The following is a 17,585-nucleotide window of genomic DNA, read 5'->3' as shown; positions in this document are numbered from 1 at the left end:
GGCGGCCCGACAGCCTGCGGTCCTTGGGGAGAGCGGGCCCCTGCCAACACTCCCTTGAGCAACGAAACTCTTACTGTTTGTCTATCTTTGTTTCTTTTTTTTTTTCCCTTGTGTGTGCGTATACGTGTATGCGTGTGCGTGTGTGCGTGCGTGTGTGTGTTTCTTTTTATTGGTCTGTATATCTGCTTGTGTTTGCACGTCTCGCTCTCTTGTCTGTGTTTCTGTTTGGATGGCTGTGTGTGTATTCGCTTGTATTTGTGTCTCGTCCTGACTTTCTTTCTATATGTCTGTCGCTCTTATTTGTTTCCTGTCCCTTTCTATCTGTCTGTGCCTGTCTGTGTTTGTCTTTTTCGGTCTTTGTTGTTCTGTTTGTTTGTCTCTGTCACCTACATTCTCTCTCTCTCTCTCTCTCTCTCTCCTCTCTCTCTCTCTCTCTCTCTCTCTCTCTCCTCTCTCTCTCTCTCTCTCTCTCTCTCTCGTCTCTCTCTCTCTCTCTCTCTTCTCTCTCTCTCTCTCTCTCTCTCTCTCTCCTCTCTCTCTCTCTCTCTCTCTCTCTCTCTCTCTGATAATACAACACACGAATACACGAATATATTTATCGCGCAAATTGATATCACAACTCATCATAAAATATTAAACTGCATTTTCCCGGATCTTTGCAGTATCAAACAGAATTGAACTGGGGCGTGTGTTTTCATTGGCGTATATGTATCACGATTATTGTAATTAGTTGATTAGCGTGAGACACCTGACGCATGAACGCACGCGCGCACGCACATCTGAGTTTTTCGCGGCCTCGGCATTAATGGGAGAGGTTCGATTGAAGGTTGATGTTTACACTTTACTTGAAATTTGTCTGCCTTACCTGTTTTAGCTCTCTCTCTCTCTCTCTCTCTCTCTCTCTCTCTCTCTCTCTCTCTCTCTCTCTCTCTCTCTCTCTCTCTCTCTCTCTCTCTCTCTCTCTCTCTCTCTCTCTCTCTCTCTCTCTCTCTCTATTCATCAACAAGAAAGGGAACTCGTATCATCATTTATTTGATTTTTTCCTCTTTTTCTTCTCTTCCTGTTTTTCATTTCTTTCCTCTTTCTCGTTGTGCTTTTGTTCTTCAATATCTGTCTGTTCTTGTCCATTTGTATCCTTTGCACCTTTTACTTTATGATTTTTAGTATTTCTCTCTCTCTCTCTCTCTCTCTCTCTCTCTCTCTCTCTCTCTCTCTCTCTCTCTCTCTCTCTCTCTCTCTCTCTCTCTCTCTCTCTCTCTCTCTCTCTCTCTCTCTCTCTCTCTCTCTCTGTAACCTGTCACCCCTCACCCTTACCCTCACTTCCCCTCCGGCCTTTTCTTTTCACTCCATCAACGCCCTGTCCCTTCTCCCTCACCCCGTGCTCCTTTTTATCCCGTAGCCCCTCGCCCACACACTTCCAGGAAAACTCGATGCCTCTTTATCATGGTGTTTAATGTTCGCTAATCAAGAGCGCTGTGAGAGTCGTTCTTTTGTCCCCCTAGTTGGTTCCCTTATACCTCGTTCGCTTTGCCTATATCCTTGTCATCAGGTGCCAGGGTAGATTTACCTGTGTTTTTTGCAAGGGAGGTGTTGGGCAAGGGTGCAAAAAGTAATGGAAAAAAAGGCCTTCTTAATATGGAGATTCTTGTATATTAATCATTAGGGGACTCGAAAAGGTGTCTTGATATTGATACGGTACCAGAGAGAGAGAGAGAGAGAGAGAGAGAGAGAGAGAGAGAGAGAGAGAGAGAGATAGGAAAGGTGAGAGAAGAGGAGCGAATGAAGAAACATAGAAGGTGATGGGAGAGGGAAAGGGAGGGAAAATGAAAGGAGGGAGAGAATAAAGAAAAGAAAAAAAGAAAAGGAGAAGGATGGTAACAATGGATTGCTAGGTGTTTGTGTGTGTGTGTGTGTGTGGTGGGGAATGATTGGGCCAGAGGAGCAGGTGTGTTCACGTGAGGTACTTTCATATATATTCCCAAGGCAGCGGACGGAAAGATACGTAAATTAAGTTCGTGATCGAAAGAGAATTGGAAATGCAGTAATGACGAGGCGCGCTGAGTGAGTGGATGTGAGAGGGAGTGTGGTTTATTTAGATGGAGTGGAATTAGGAAAGGAAATTATGGTTATTAGCAAAACAGATCAGGAATTATTGCGGGTGATGATAGGAATTCCCAGCAACCCTTTGATTGGTAATAATGTGGTACCTTTTATCTTATTTGAGTTACACAGGACGATTGTATTGGCTAGAAATATTATTACTGGTGTTGAATATTTGAGTTTTTTTTTTTGTATTACCTTTTTTTTTTTGCTGTTAGTGGGAAAACGATTTAACGCGTATTGATATTTAAGTTATAAAGGTAAAAGTAAATAAAAAAAAAAAAACACTATGGTATAAAATAGCGCATAAAGTCTAATTAAAAGAAAGGAACAAGAAAAAGATAAAAAAAAGTTTCATCAGATATAAAAAAAAGTTTCATCAGATATTAGTAAAAGTACATAACGAGAAGAAATAGAGGAAGAAGAAGAAGAAGAAAAAAAAAAAAACGAACTATAGAACACCAAACAAATAACGAAACTGAAAATCCGAATTGAAAAACACGATTAGATAAACATAATATTATACAACCCGGAATTAATATACATAAAAAAAAAGAATGACGAACAAATAATTAAAAGTCACTAAGGAATTATTTATAGTTAACTTAAAGGTGAAATACATATACTCTTAACTCGTACCAGACGATATTTAAGTTTGAGGTAAAAAATCACTAGTTTATTATTTATCTTTTTTTTTTTATTGACATCAGTAATTCCAGTTGCCGCTTAGGGATTCCATGTCACGGTCACATAATAGAGGCTCCATTTCTGCAAGGTGTTAGCAATGGTTGGCGAGAGAACGTTGTGTCTTTGAATTGAACCAGAGTTAGCATCAGTAGTGGTTAGTAGTAGTAGTAGTAGTAGTAGAAGTAGTGGTAGTAGTGGTGGTGGTGGTAGTAGTAGTGGTAGTGGTGGTAGTAGTAGTAATACCTGTTGTTGTTTTTTTAGTAACTGTAGTTTCAAGACACTTCTCAACTTTTGGGTAACCATTTTTTAACTATGCTTTTCGAGAGACTGGTACCTTCTGTGGGACTTGTAGTAGTAACTAGTAGTAGTAGTAGTAGTAATAGTTAGTAGTAGTAGTGGTAGTAGTAGTAACATCATCAACAACAGCAACACTTCCACGCCAACAGCCTTATTAGTACACAAACATGCGGTGTAGTAGTAGAAGTAGTAGTAGTAGTAGTAGTAGTAGTAGTAACATCAATACCATCAACAACAAGAGCCACACTTCCACGCCAACAGCTTCACCGGCACACAAACATGCGGTGCAGATTCCTATAAAAACGTGAAATAAAACTGGAAATGAATGAGGAATGTGCACTGAAACGTTCCTAAAGGCGGGTGTCTCGTGGAGCGCGGCCCTGAAGTCCTCTTTTTCCGCTGGTTTATTTTGTTAATTCGGGAACTGAACCCATAAAAGACTCCACGTACCTTAATTATACCTCCCAGAACAGTGAATCATTTTGAAATATTTGTAGGAGAGTCTGCAACATTATGGCAGCTGCGCCCATTCCTTCTGGCCTATCGTGCTGTTACTGGCGGCTGTTACGGTTAAAAGACCATTCCAACTTTTATACTGGACAGCCAAAAAGATGCACTTGCTGTTATACTACCTATGTCAGCTGTACCTACCCATTTCTTTCGTATACTGCTGTGGACAGTGATTCGGTTACGTAGTCAATTGCATCCCTTTCTTCTTCCCTACTGTGCTGTTGAAACTCATCCGCGGCATTGTCACAAACCCCTACCGACTCGTTTCATGTTGTGTCGTGCAAACTGATCCAAGGTAGTCTTAGTTGTATCTTCCCTTCTTTTCTTTCGTGCTGTTGAAACTGACTCATGGTACTGTCAGCTGCACCCCTCCCTGCTATCCTTTCGTGCTGAAACTGAAACTACGTACTGCCAGTTGCATCCATCGCCTCTTTTCTTTTGTGACTTAGAAATTGGTGCATATTCCATTATACAGTCCATACTAGAAGGTTGTCGAGTCTGGCCAAGGTAACAAAAACTTGAAAAGAAAAGATCCACAGAAGATGACGGTCCCGAAAGAGTGCAGCCGGAATTACGAGAGGAAGTGTCTTAAAAAATGGAGAAGTAATTGTTTGCTACAGGCTGTGAGTGGAAGCAGGGAAAGGTTAACTTGATAAATTGATTCTATGACTTTTCTTATAAGTTTTGGTAAGAGTGCAGTGTAAAGGATTATCCGGCAATTATGAGAAGGGTTTTGAAAAAAAAAAAAAGTGATTGATTGTTCCTTGCAGGTTGTGGGTGAAAGGGAAAAAGGTTGACTTGATAAATTGACTCTGGTGAGACAGACAGCGACTTCGACTTGCGTAAAGGTTCTTCAAGGTTCATTCTTTTTATCTTTAACGTCACGCGTTGATGAATATACAAATAGAAACACAACATTCCCTAACACTGCATAACACTGAAATTTGTTTTTAAGGTTTGGTTATGTGCTGGGGTAAGATTTCCCATTCCAGGGAATATTACGATCAGAGACATGAATTTTTAGATGTTAAATGTAAAACACGTCACATTAAGTATGGTAAAATAAAGACTGCCATAAGTTTCCTGTGATTAATTTTCTTTGCAAACTTTCCAACCACAAGATCTCTCCTAATGTAATTCTTTCCCGTGGTGAAATGGCTTAGGATAGGTTAGGTTCGATATATCATGGAGGGACTTTTCTCTTTTTATGTCTTTTCATGTTTTCAGGAATTTACATAGAAGTGAAAACAGCGAAAATAGGAAGAATGTTTGAGATATTTCCATATTGCAGAATATTTTCACTGGTTTCAAGTTGTGTATATCATGGAGTTTTATTTTATCATTTTTCTATGACAGTTTCGTGTATGGAATGGACACAGAAACGCTAAAAAAATAATGAAAATGAGAAAGTTTGAGATGTTTCCATGATTTAGAATTTTTATACTGCTTCTTGCATCTGATTATACTTAATTGATGTTACTGTCACGATTTCCATTACATATGCATAGAAAAAAAAAACGTTTATTCAAAGAGCGTTGCCTTGAGTGACCTTTCCTTTCAATCCTTCCCTCTGACTTTTTCCGTTGAATCTCAATTGATAGATAAGTCGAGCATTTTGACATTTCATCGCTGTGTTTCATCGCTTAAGCTTCTGTCTAGACTTTGAAGAGAGGTGTTGTTTCTCTTTTTCTCTTTTTTCAGTTTTGCAGAATTGAATGTTAGTTATGAGCCAGTGTTACGAGACTTACCTTTAAAATACCTCGTTTAACAATGAAGTATCGTTGGTCATTTATTTCATCATTTTATTTTTACCTTTATTTCTGCTGTAGTAAACTGAAAGCATAGTGAATCTGAAAGTATTTTCCCTTTTTTCAGGGACTCGATGCTAACAGGCAGTCACTAGAACATAAAACTGATTTAAACGTATTCTTGTATTGTGGTGTTAGTGATGAAAAGTCGAGAAACCTTCTGTCTGTTGCATTTTCTCTCAACAGTAAACCTTCTAATCCCCTGACAGCCTGCTTCCAAAAATTATCCGTATGGTCTTATCAGATTACAAAGTTATTAAGGAGAAAGGCTTGATCTGTCGGAATGTCTGTTGCTTCATGAATGATGCCTCGCCATGCCTTGTTACTGAATGCCACGTGTAAATGAAACAGCCACGTGTAGGCCTGAGGACCTCTTGTAGCTTCCTTTTATCTCCCATGTTCTTATGTATTATACCTTGGAAATATGAAAGACTAACTTTAATAATGTAAATGTGTTTTTCCTTGTTCTAATCACTCGATGCTATACTGAAATTTTTCTTACTACTACTTACTTTTTATTTATTTTCATGTGTCAGGAAGACTGGTCTGGGGCAGAAAAAAATATAAAGTCCACTCACGATGCTGTTTCTTAAAAAAAATGCAAAATAACCAAGAGAAATGGCCTGTTTTATATTTAGAACACACTAGGGAAGCTGCAAGAAGGTAAGTGGGCGTCCCTATGAAAAAGTTGCAGTGATTCAAACTCATTATCAATTGATCAAAGTTCATAGGAAGTACACTTTGGCATTCTGAATTGCTTAAAGTTCAGTGGACGTAAACTGTGGCATTTGAGAACGTATTTTTCTTGTTTCAGTTATACAATATTAACTTGTGTAACAGGATACAATCCGGTGTGATTTGAAAGCATGTATTATTAAGTGGCGCTCATGAGAAAATAATGAAAGGGTTTCAAAATGTATCTACTCTTGTTTCAGTTATGTAATGTTAGAAAGCCAAAGATTACTAGCTGGAGGATTTAATTGTTTTTTATTATTGTTCAGGTACACTATTGTAACTGGCGTTCATATTAAACTGACAAAAGTAATTAAAAACATATATTCTCTTACTTCAGGTACGCGATACCACCTGTGGTTCGTGGGGTGCAAGTCTCCATCGGTGCAGGTCGCCTCGCCTCCCAGACCGAGTGTTGTGGACGGGCTGGTGTGGCGGGGACGGCGGCGCTACTAACTCAACGCGTATCTAAGTAATGTGAGTACAAATTTACATGACGGAGGCTGCTAAAAGGTTGCATGACGTAATGTTGATGTGAATGAAGACAAACCAGCGGTAGGATGCGGGGCTCCCTCTCGCAGGCTGCGTTGGGAGGCTTGGGGGAAATTGATGAGCCGGGCTGATGGAGGCGTTGTAAGAAAAGTTTGCCGAAATACAAGTCGTACGTTTTCCTTCCCTTCACACGCACGCGAGTCGCTGCGGCGTGACAGGTGGTGCTGTGAAGCGTTCGCACTTCACTGCCATTGCCTCGAACACGTACACTCGCCACCGTCGCCTTGGTGACTGAATTCTCAAACGTTTTGGCGTCTTACCTCGACTACTTTTTAAAAGAAAGTGGAAATTATCAACTTCTTTTTCGAGGACGTTCTCATGTTTTTTAGGGAAAGTTTAACAAGGATTCTGCACCATTAGGGGGAGAAGTACTAATGAGAACATGAAGAAATTGCCTCTCCTCTGTGTGGCCTGTTGAAATAGTCCATGTGAGAGCACGAGGTACTTCACAGTTCACACAGCACCGGCTCTTGATACAGGTGCGGCTGAGGCTGTGCCGGGGTCACGGGTCTGCTGCAGCGTGTCATGGCGGTAAACACTCGCAGTTTCTCTTTGATCGGTGAGCGTCAGAATGCCTTCCCAGTATTGCTTTTGTCGCTTAGTGTTTCTCTTTTATTGATACGCAAAAACCAAGTTGAAACTCATATTTTATTTTACTGCGTTCCGCTCCATCCATCTGTATTTGTAGAAAAGTGTAGGAGAAAACACGTGCACCATAACAGCGTATCGGAGTTTCGCGTTTCAACAAGCTGCAAAAACTGTACGTCACACCACACGGTGCAGCGGGAAGCGTGCTGCCTCGATGACCTGGCGGGGCGGGCCGGCCAGGAGCGGTGACGACTGGGAGACTGGGAAAGGAAAATTATTCAAAGGAAGGACAGGTACTGGTCAGGTGATCAGATCTTGCCACACCTCACCTCACCTTACCACACCACTGGAACCTCTGTACCATCATTTTATTTTTTTTTTACTGCACCACTAGCAACACCTGTCTTTCCCCTCACCACAACCACCACTGCCGCCACTATTCTTTCCCTCACCTTCCCTTCTTTCATCACTATCGCCTTCTTCTTTACCGTAACTATTACCACCATCTTCTTATCGCTCCTTTCAATACATTACCTTTATTTTTCCAGCTTTATTACACTAACCAGATGTAATCTAATTAAACCTTTCCCATCCCACTTCTCCCACCCAAAGGAACACAAAAGAAACATAATCACCATCATCTAGACAACATAACACCGCCGAAGAATCAAACTGTCTTGCACAACATTCTTCTTTCAATATCTTTCACCTCTCACAACAACCACCGCCATCATAACACCACATCAACACACAAGATTCACTCAGACTCACTCTTACACTGTTCCTCTCTCTCAATACCTTACACCATTCCCTCCCTCCCTTTTTCCTCCTTCCTTCCCTCCCGCCTCATATAACAACGCACTTCATACATCGTCTTGGCCACAATAATGCTGTGAAAGGCGAGGAGAGCTACGCAAGACGAAAAATTCCCAACTCCTCCTCCTCCTCTTCCTCCTCCTCCTCCTCCTCCTCCTGATCCCAGACTCACAACACGATACCAACTCTCCATCTTCCCCTCAATGACTTGCCTGGAATTTTGTTTTCAAGACCACAGCGAGACAGGTGAAGTAAGACAGACAGGTTGGAAGGTTGGTTAGGTGGAAGCGTCAACAATACCTCTTGAGGATATTGTTGATTGTGCAATAGTTTAATAAGACCGGGATATGTGTGTGTGTGTGTGAGTGTGTGTGTGTTTTGCAGGGAAATAAGAGCTGACTGGGTGGCTGGCTGTCTGGCTTGTTTGTTTGCTTGATGTGGCTCGTGATGTCTCCAGTCTTGTGTGTTGTTTTGTAAGTGAGGGAAAGGATGTGATGGAATGGAAGCTGTTTTGATTTTGTGGTTCTTGTTGTGTTGCTGGTTTTCTTTTTCACAAGGGACACACACACACACACACACACACACACACACACACACACACACACACACACACACACACAACACACACCACACACACACACACACACACACACACACACACACCCACACACACACACACACACACACACACACACACACACACCACACACCACCACACACACACACACACACACCCACACACACACACCACACACACACACACACACACACACACACACACACACACACACACACACACACACACACACACACACACACACACACACACACACCACACACACACACACACACACACACACACACCACACACACACACACACACACACACACACACACACACACACACACCACACACACACACACACACACACACACACACACACCCACACACACACACACACACACACACACACACACACACACACCACACACACACACACACACACACACACACACACACACACACACACACACACACACACACACACACACACACACACACACACACACACACACACACACACACACACACACACACACACACACACACACACACACACACACACACACACACACACACACACACACACACACACACACACACACACACACACACACAACACACACACACACACACACACACACCACACACACACACACACACACAACACACACACACACACACACACACACACACACACACACACACACACACACACACACACACACACACACACACACACACACACACACACACACACACACACACACACACACACACACACACACACACACACACACACACACACACACACACACACACACACACACACACACACACACACACACACACACACACACACACACACACACACACACACACACACACACACACACACACACACACACACAACACACACACACACACACACACACACACACACACACACACACACACACACACACACACACACACACACACACACACACACACACACACACACACACACACACACACACACACACACACACACACACACACACACACACACACACCACGGAGCTCAATAAACTTCCTTCCTTTTTCATCCTCATCGTTTTATATATGATCCTCTTCCTCTTCTCCTCTCCTCTCTTCAGAAATCTTCCCCATACACCCCTTCACACTTACACCTCCTTACCCTCACACTCTTCTCTCTTCCCTCCGCTACATCATAAGTATATCGTAATAAAAAAAATAGGAGAAAGTAATAACACCTTTAAAAAACCCATCAAGGCGTCACCTGCGTGTGGCGCCAACATCACCCAAAAGACGGGAAAGAATATTTATCCTCTTTAATGGAGTGTGTCGGCGCGGCGGCAGTCAAGGCAGTCAGTCATTCAAGATCCCTTCCTCTTTCTCCTCCTCTTACTCTTCCTCCTCCTCTTATTCCTCTTCCACCGTCCCGTCTAAGCCTTTTACATCCTTCCCTTCCACCAGCCTGCCAGCCATCTTGACGCTTTCTTCTTCCTCTTAGTGGGAATATTCGGTTAGAAATGCTCACGTAGGTGGTGTGAGGAGGGATTGGGTTGGTGGCAGGACGGTACAGTTTACTATTAGTGGAGTCCTTCAGGTCTCTTATGTGTCTCCCATCGGTGCACTCAGATGAGATTAGGATGCTTATACGAGTATATCTTGAAAACATACAAAGATACAACCATTAGCTCTGTCTGTGTTCCTGTTTTGTCAGTTTCTGTCTTTTTGTTTGTCTTATTCATCTGTATGTATCTGTCTAACGGCTTATCTTTGTCAATCTATAGTCAGTGTCTTTATTTATCTAGCCATCTATCTTTCTTGTCAAGCTCTCTCTCTCTCTCTCTCTCTCTCTCTCTCTCTCTCTCTCTCTCTCTCTCTCTCTCTCTCTCTCTCTCTCTCTCTCTCTCTCTCTCTCTCTCTCTCTCTCTCTCTCTCTCTCTCTCTCTCTCTCTCTCTCTCTCTCTCTCTCTCTCTCTCTCTCTCTCTCTCTCTCTCTCTCTCTTTGAAGGTGACCGTGCACGAGTAAATACTTCACTGGCCGCTGGAATGATGACCTGTGATGTGACACGAGGAGGCGAGGTTGCGACAGAGCGGAGTGTGTGTCAGGAATAACACAGTAATAGATAAAATAGATGAATGCTCATTTTTTTGTTCCGCCGAGCTTAATGGGGTGAAAACAACAGCTGATTGGCACATGCATGGTAGTATATAGAGGTATAGGCAGAGAGAGAGAGAGAGAGAGAGAGAGAGAGGGAGAGGGAGAGGGAGGAGAGGATAGAGAGTAGAGAGAGAGATCCATAAACTCTTCTTTAGTAGTAAGAAAAAGTAACAGCATTCAAGGAAGAGATGATTAAAAGAGATAAGGAACGGAAACAGAAAATAGCGAAAGAAAAGAAGGAAGAAGAGTGAATGCAACAAAGGCAAAATAAAAAGGAAAAAGGAAAAATAGGACCAAAAAAAACGTTGAAACAAAACTAAAAAAAAAGTTGTAAAAAAGAAAAAAATAGAATGGGGAGAGAGAGAGAGAGAGAGAGAGAGGAGAGAGAGAGAGAGAGAGAGAGAGAGAGAGAGAGAGAGAGAGAGAGAGAGAGAGAGAGAGAGAGAGAGAGAGAGTACAAACCAAAGGAGAACTGAGGAACATGTATGTTCTTTTGTATTCAACACACACACACACACACACACACACACACACACACACACACACACACACACACACACACACACACACACACACATCATCATCAGTCAGTAGAATCTCTATTTTCCTCCTCCTCCTCCTCCTCTTCCTCCTCCTCCTCCTCCTCCTCCTCCTCCTCCTCCTCCTCCAGTCAACTAAAGACAACGAAGGGAGAAAGAGAGCTAGAAGGGGAATAAGAGAGAGAGAGAGAGAGAGAGAGAGAGAGAGAGAGAGAGAGAGAGAGAGAGAGAGAGAGAGAGAGAGAGAGAGAGAGAGAGAGAGAGACGAACATAACAAGTGACAAATTGAGAAAAAAGTGACTGATCAGCAAAGTAGACGGAAGAGGGAGCGGGGGGAGAAAGAGTGAGAGGGAGAGGAATGTGGAGAGGCAGAGAACGGTAGTAAGGAGGTAGAAGAGTAATGATGGAGAGGCAAAAAAAGAACAAATGGAGGGACAAGACAATGAACAGAGAGAGAGAGAGAGAGAGAGAGAGAGAGAGAGAGAGAGAGAGAGAGAGAGAGAGAGAGAGAGAGAGAGAGAGAGAGAGAGAGAGAGAGAGAGAGAGAGAGAGAGAGAGAGAGAGAGAGAGAGGGAGAGAGAGAGAGAGAGAGAGAGAGAGAGAGGTCCTCTGAGACTTGTTGATACACAGCCTTGTCTCTCTCACTCTCCCTGGAATACTGATGACCTCCTGCCGCTGAAAAATGTACCTCGCCCCTTTTTCCACCTCTCCCCCGGCGCTGTATTTGGTATTATTTGCCCCCCTGCCCATGAAAAAAAGGAGAAAACAAGCGCCCATTTCAATACACGTGCACGGGAGAACCGACGGAAAAATTTTGCACCATTGTTCCCTCACGTTAAGAAATGATGCTTTTTAGTTTTTCGTATAAGAATATTCCAGTTTTCTTTTTTTTTACTTTTTTTTTTCTTTAGGTTGTGGATGGTGTTTGTATGTATGTACTTTAATTAGGTAATATGTTTTTCGTCGTGCTTTAAAGGGTACTCTTATTTTTTGTCGGTCTTATTACAATGCAGTGTGCGTGCCTTGTTACATCGTCGCTATCATTGCCATCATCATTATTCTCATTTTCATTATTATCGTTTTCCTTTTCTTCCTCAACTCTGAAATATTTCCTCTTGTTTTACAGCTAGTTCAAGACATTAAACTGGGTGGAAGTTACAAAATCTAGTCAAAGTCAAGTGCTAATCCCTTCTTTTCCTCTCTTGTAGATGCTTTAGAGTTTTAGACTGCACATTCTTGTTAGTGTTGTGAGGTGTTGCGTATCACAGTGGAAGGGTGAAGATGATGCCACTTCCATTTTCTACCATCGCAATTCCTCTTATGTATTCCAGGAAAGGCAAGTGTATGGGCGAGCCTGGATTATCCTTGAGTTGATAAAAGGATCGCAAAGGACAACAAATAGCAACACACCCTTAGGTCCTGCCCTGTTGGATTGCACTGCCATACACTGACTGACCTAACTATAGAAATGATAGGACAGCATAGTGAAGAGATGGGACAAAAAAAAAAAAATCGAGAGACAGAAGAGCACGATTTGTTGAGTGATAGAACAGAGCAATGTTGAGATAGCGAAGCACAGTTTATAGATAGTACAGCACTGTTGATGAATAGAATAACGATAAAACAACATAATTTAAAGGTAGAACAACGTAATTAAGAAATAGAACAGCACCGTTTAGATACAGAAGAACATAGTAAAGCTCTGTTGAAAAGCAGGACACCACACAAAGGAAAACAAAACCGTTAAGTCAAAGCAGAACATTTGATTAAGATCACAGTTAAAAGGCAGAACCACACACAGTTTACTCTTACATTCACATTCTCCATTATTATTATGCGTTATTCTATGCCCTTCTCCATTTATGAATTTATCTATCTTCTAAAGCTCCCTACCGACTCTGCACTAACAACCTGATCAGTGAGTCTATTTCATTCATGTACCTCTCTGTAAAGCGATTTATTTTTATTTCCTGAAAAGTCACTCAAATAGTTTGGTAGATGAATGGAATACACTCAGTAATCAGATTGTTAGTGTCGAGTCTTCAGGGAGCCTTGAAAGGAGATTACTCGTAGACAAATTTGTGGATGGTGATGATGGGTAGAAATAAGAAGGTAGGTTGTATATAGGGACTGCCACGTGTAGGCCTGATGGTTTCTCACAGGTTCCCTTGTGTTTTCATGTGAAGTATAATGTTCGAGAGTTAGTGACCGTGTATGATGTGATGGCATATTGTATACGTTATTAATTGTTGTTTTTGGATGTTTTATAGAAATTAGCACTTTTATAATATTTGATTAAAGAATATTGATAGTTTAATTATTGCATGGTGTTTTATAAGTTTTCATTCTTTTACGCGCATATGAGCTGGCTCGTAATACAGTTTTAGTATATGAAGACATAATTAGTCTGATTTTTCACAGTTATATCGGCAAAGAAACGCTAGAAATGTAAGCAGTGTGTGTTAGCATTTGTGAATTTAAATTAAATTCATGTTTTGGTTGCTGACTCTTGTGGAGTACAATAAGGATGAAATATTTTAATGTACTGTAAAATTTTGTGGCTAATAAACTAATTGTGTCACTCCATCTAAAAGTTCAAGACGCCGAGAGCAGAGACGCTGTGACACAAAGCTGCACCTCCGCCACCCTGACAGACCCTTCAAGTGACAGGACGGAGTGTAATTACGTGAATCATCTCATTAGTTCCTCACAAAGACCATTCTCTCGCTGGGCTCCAACCCGCAGACCGCGCCCTGATTGCCTCCTTCAGGGCGTCTCAGCAGGGAGCAGAGAGGGCAGCGGAGGATGATGGATTAGCGAGGCAGGGAGAGTGTTGGAGGGAGACCGAAAGAGTGGTGCAGGAGAGAGAGAGAGAGAGAGAGAGAGAGAGAGAGAGAGAGAGAGAGAGAGAGAGAGAGAGAGAGAGAGAGAGAGAGAGAGAGAGAGAGAGAGAGAGAGAATTAAACAGACAGGACAAACAGGAAAACACACAAAAAGAAAGACAGAAAAAACAAACACAATTAGACAGACAGACAAAAACAGGTGAGAAAAAGGAGGAATTAAATGACTTTTTGGCGGCAGAACGAGAGAGAGAGAGAGAGAGAGAGAGAGAGAGAGAGAGAGAGAGAGAGAGAGAGAGAGAGAGAGAGAGAGAGAGAACGCAGCAGCAGCAGCATGGAGTCCGCGGTTCCTTGATGCTGCTGTACTTCTTTCCACTTCTCAAGGACGGGAAGAGCAGCGGGTGGGGCAGCGGGAGGAGAGGCAGGGGCGGGCTAATGTTCTTACTGACGCAACCTGGACTGCGGAGTGGCGCGCATCACGACAAATTCTGCGTCTAGAGAAATGCAACTCGTACCTGGGAAGTGAGTGAGTGAGTGAGTGAGTGAGTGAGTGAGTGGCTTGCGGGACACAGCGTTTTTTTAACTCAACAACTCAAGAAACTCAAATGACTTTCATCCTATCTTGGTTTTATTACATCAGCAGTTCTTTGCATTACGGTTCTCTTTTCTTCATCCTTCTCCTGCTCCTCCTCACATTTTTCATTTGCGAGTCGGTCTCCTCTTCGGATTATTATTTCTTTTTCTTTTTTTCTCTCGTCTCCTCTCTTTCCCTCTTTCCTCCCCGTGTCCCAATTCCCTCCATTTGTCCCCACTCGAAACTTCATTGCCGTTTATTTATGTATTCCTTCCTCGCTGTGCTGTGTTAAGACGCTCTCTCGGATTCTTAACTTATTTGCTTGTTCTTCCTTTCATATGCGCATCATCTTTGTGAATTTATGAAGTCTCTCTCTCTCTCTCTCTCTCTCTCTCTCTCTCTCTCTCTCTCTCTCTCTCTCTCTCTCTCTCTCTCTCTCTCTCTCTCTCACGTTACACCGCTAGAAAAATAACTAATCAATTTTTCTTTTCTTCGTACCATTTCGTCTGTCAAATTATCCTTGTTTCTGTATTAGTGTGCTTTTCCCCCGTCTGTCTGTGTCGGTTACTGTCTGTCTGCCTGTTTGTCTGTTTTATTTGTCTGTATGTCTCTCTCTCTCTCTCTCTCTCTCTCTCTCTCTCTCTCTCTCTCTCTCTCTCTCTCTCTCTCTCTCTCTCTCTCTCTCTCTCTCGCCCATTACTCGTTTTACTCTCATTGCGTCTAATTCCGTCGTATTTCCGCGTACTTAAGTATATCCTTTCGTCGTTATGTGCGCTTAGAACGTTTATGATTCTTGTGTGCTGCTCTTCCCCTCTTCGCTTCCTTTCCTTCCCTCGTCCTATTTCTTTTTTACTTGTTTGCTCTCTCCTTTCATTCTCCTTCACTCTGTTTATCTGTATTTTGAGGTACGTTTTTTTTTTTTACCTCGTTCGTTTATTCGTTCGTCTGTTCATTTATTCATTCGTTCGTTTATTCGTTCACTCATTCATTCGTTCGTTTGTTCATTCGTTCGTTTGTTTCTTCATTCTTTCCTTCCTTTGCTTTTTCCATCTTGCTTGCTTTCTTTCTTCCCTACCTTCCTCTTTTCGTCCTTCCTTCCTGTCTTCCTTCCTTTCGTCCTCTTCTTCTTCTTCTTCTCCTCCTCCTCCTCCTCCTCCTCCTCCTCCTCGTCTTCCTCTCTTCACTTACTTCACCATTTTTCATTTATTATTCCTTCACTTATCTATACTTCACATATTATTCCTTATCTCCTGCAATTTCTTTCCCTCTTTCTCTTCATCTGCTTCATTTATTTATTTTTTTCTTCCAATCTCCATTTCTCTATTTATCACCTTCCCACTTCTTACCCGATAACTTTTCATCAGTACATTCTTTTCAACACCTCTGCCTCTTTTTCCTTATTCTTTTCATTTTCCATTTTCTCTTCTTCCATCTATCTGTTTTTCCCGTTTCTTTTTATCTTTTATCTTTCCACCATTAGCTTCCTCTTCTCTTAGGGCACTTTATATGTATATATTATCTTTGTCCATTCTTTTGTTCCTCCACTTATCATGTCGCCGTTCCTCATTCTTCTGTCATTAGACTCTTTTCTCTTCACCTCCGCTAATCTGACGCAGGATTTTTCTTTGAGAGAGAAAAAAATAATAATCAAATTGGGAATAATTTTCTCGACCACCTCGATAATATCTCCCTTTACTGTTTCCTAATGAGGTGTCAGTTTTCCATTGACTGTGCGCATAAAAAGTGCTTGGTTGACTGTTTGTGTGAGTGTCTGGGTACTTGGCAAGCTTCTATTTCCGACTGACTGGATGGCTGTACACTTGACCTAATCTCTTCTTTTCTCTCGTTTTCTTTCGTTTCGTCATGTCTCTTGTTTTATATCGCTTCTTGCCTTTTTTTTTCCTGTTTCTGGTTCTCTTCCCCAGTGTTTCCGTATGTGGTTCCTCGCCCTCCTTCTCTTCGTCCTCCTCGTTCTTTTCCTCCTCCTCCTCTCTTCTCCTCCTCCTGTACCATCCTGTCTCTCCCATTAATAGTCAGAACCTCAAGATCGTTTGCTGTTAGGTCTTTCTTTATATCCCTTTGTACTCCTCTTCCTCCTCCTCTTCCAACGCCGCCACGTCCTCCTCCTCCTCTTCTTCCGTCGCTGCGTCCTATCCCCTTTCACTGAATCATAGTACAGTCATCTGAAACAGCCACGGAAGGACCAAACTGAAATAAATCCAGTTATAATACGCTTCCTGGTCTCTAGTTTACGGATTCTGCACAGCGTGAGACACCCCGCCACCAACTCTGACGTCCTGGAAAAATATGGGATTGTGTTCCTTTAGCTGTCCTGCTGTGGTGATGGATTTCCCTCTAAAAAGTCTTACTACTTATCTTGAGACACCATACTCACGCCCTACGGAAGCCTTAAACGTAGAGACCAGGCGGTGTATTATAATTGGGTTTATTTAAGTCAAGTCGTGTTTCCTTAGTGCTGGGCCGTAATTTATAACACTCAATTACTCGCACTGTATTAGCCTCGCTTGTGCACGTCTAAGATGTGAGGGGAAATGTGCACAAGGAAGTATGTGTACGTCACTCACAGCTGCGGAGGGGTGAAGATGAGGGCGCTTAAAAAGGAAGCTCACGTCTCTCCAAGCAAGCGTAATTAAAACTGGCCGCTGTTGGTAAGCAAAGCACCGGGCGAGAACTTCAGTGTTGCCATATAGAAGTGACTTTTCCCTTGCTTCTTTCCTCTGGTGGATACAAAGGCACAATAATAAGCGTGCAGTTTTGTCACGCTCAACTCTCCTCGATGACATCAA

General features: G+C 42.3%; 1 protein-coding gene and 1 long non-coding RNA gene across 3 annotated transcripts in view; one reads left to right on the top strand and one right to left on the bottom strand.

Moving 5' to 3' along the window:
* The window catches only part of LOC135104045 (uncharacterized), a 59,237-nt gene extending 45,280 nt beyond the window's left edge, over positions 1 to 13,957 (top strand). Inside the window, exons 2-3 of the long non-coding RNA XR_010270281.1 lie at positions 6,475 to 6,611; positions 12,696 to 13,957. This is a non-coding gene — a long non-coding RNA (uncharacterized LOC135104045). The remainder of the gene's footprint in view (positions 1 to 6,474; positions 6,612 to 12,695) is intronic.
* LOC135104043 (hemicentin-1-like) overlaps positions 1 to 17,585 on the bottom strand; it is a 205,199-nt gene that overhangs the window by 164,046 nt on the left and 23,568 nt on the right. The gene's annotated exons all lie outside the window — the stretch shown is intronic.

Source organism: Scylla paramamosain, chromosome 10, assembly GCF_035594125.1.
Source record: "Scylla paramamosain isolate STU-SP2022 chromosome 10, ASM3559412v1, whole genome shotgun sequence".
NCBI lineage: Eukaryota > Metazoa > Arthropoda > Malacostraca > Decapoda > Portunidae > Scylla > Scylla paramamosain.
This window is presented reverse-complemented; position numbering and strand designations above follow the sequence as displayed.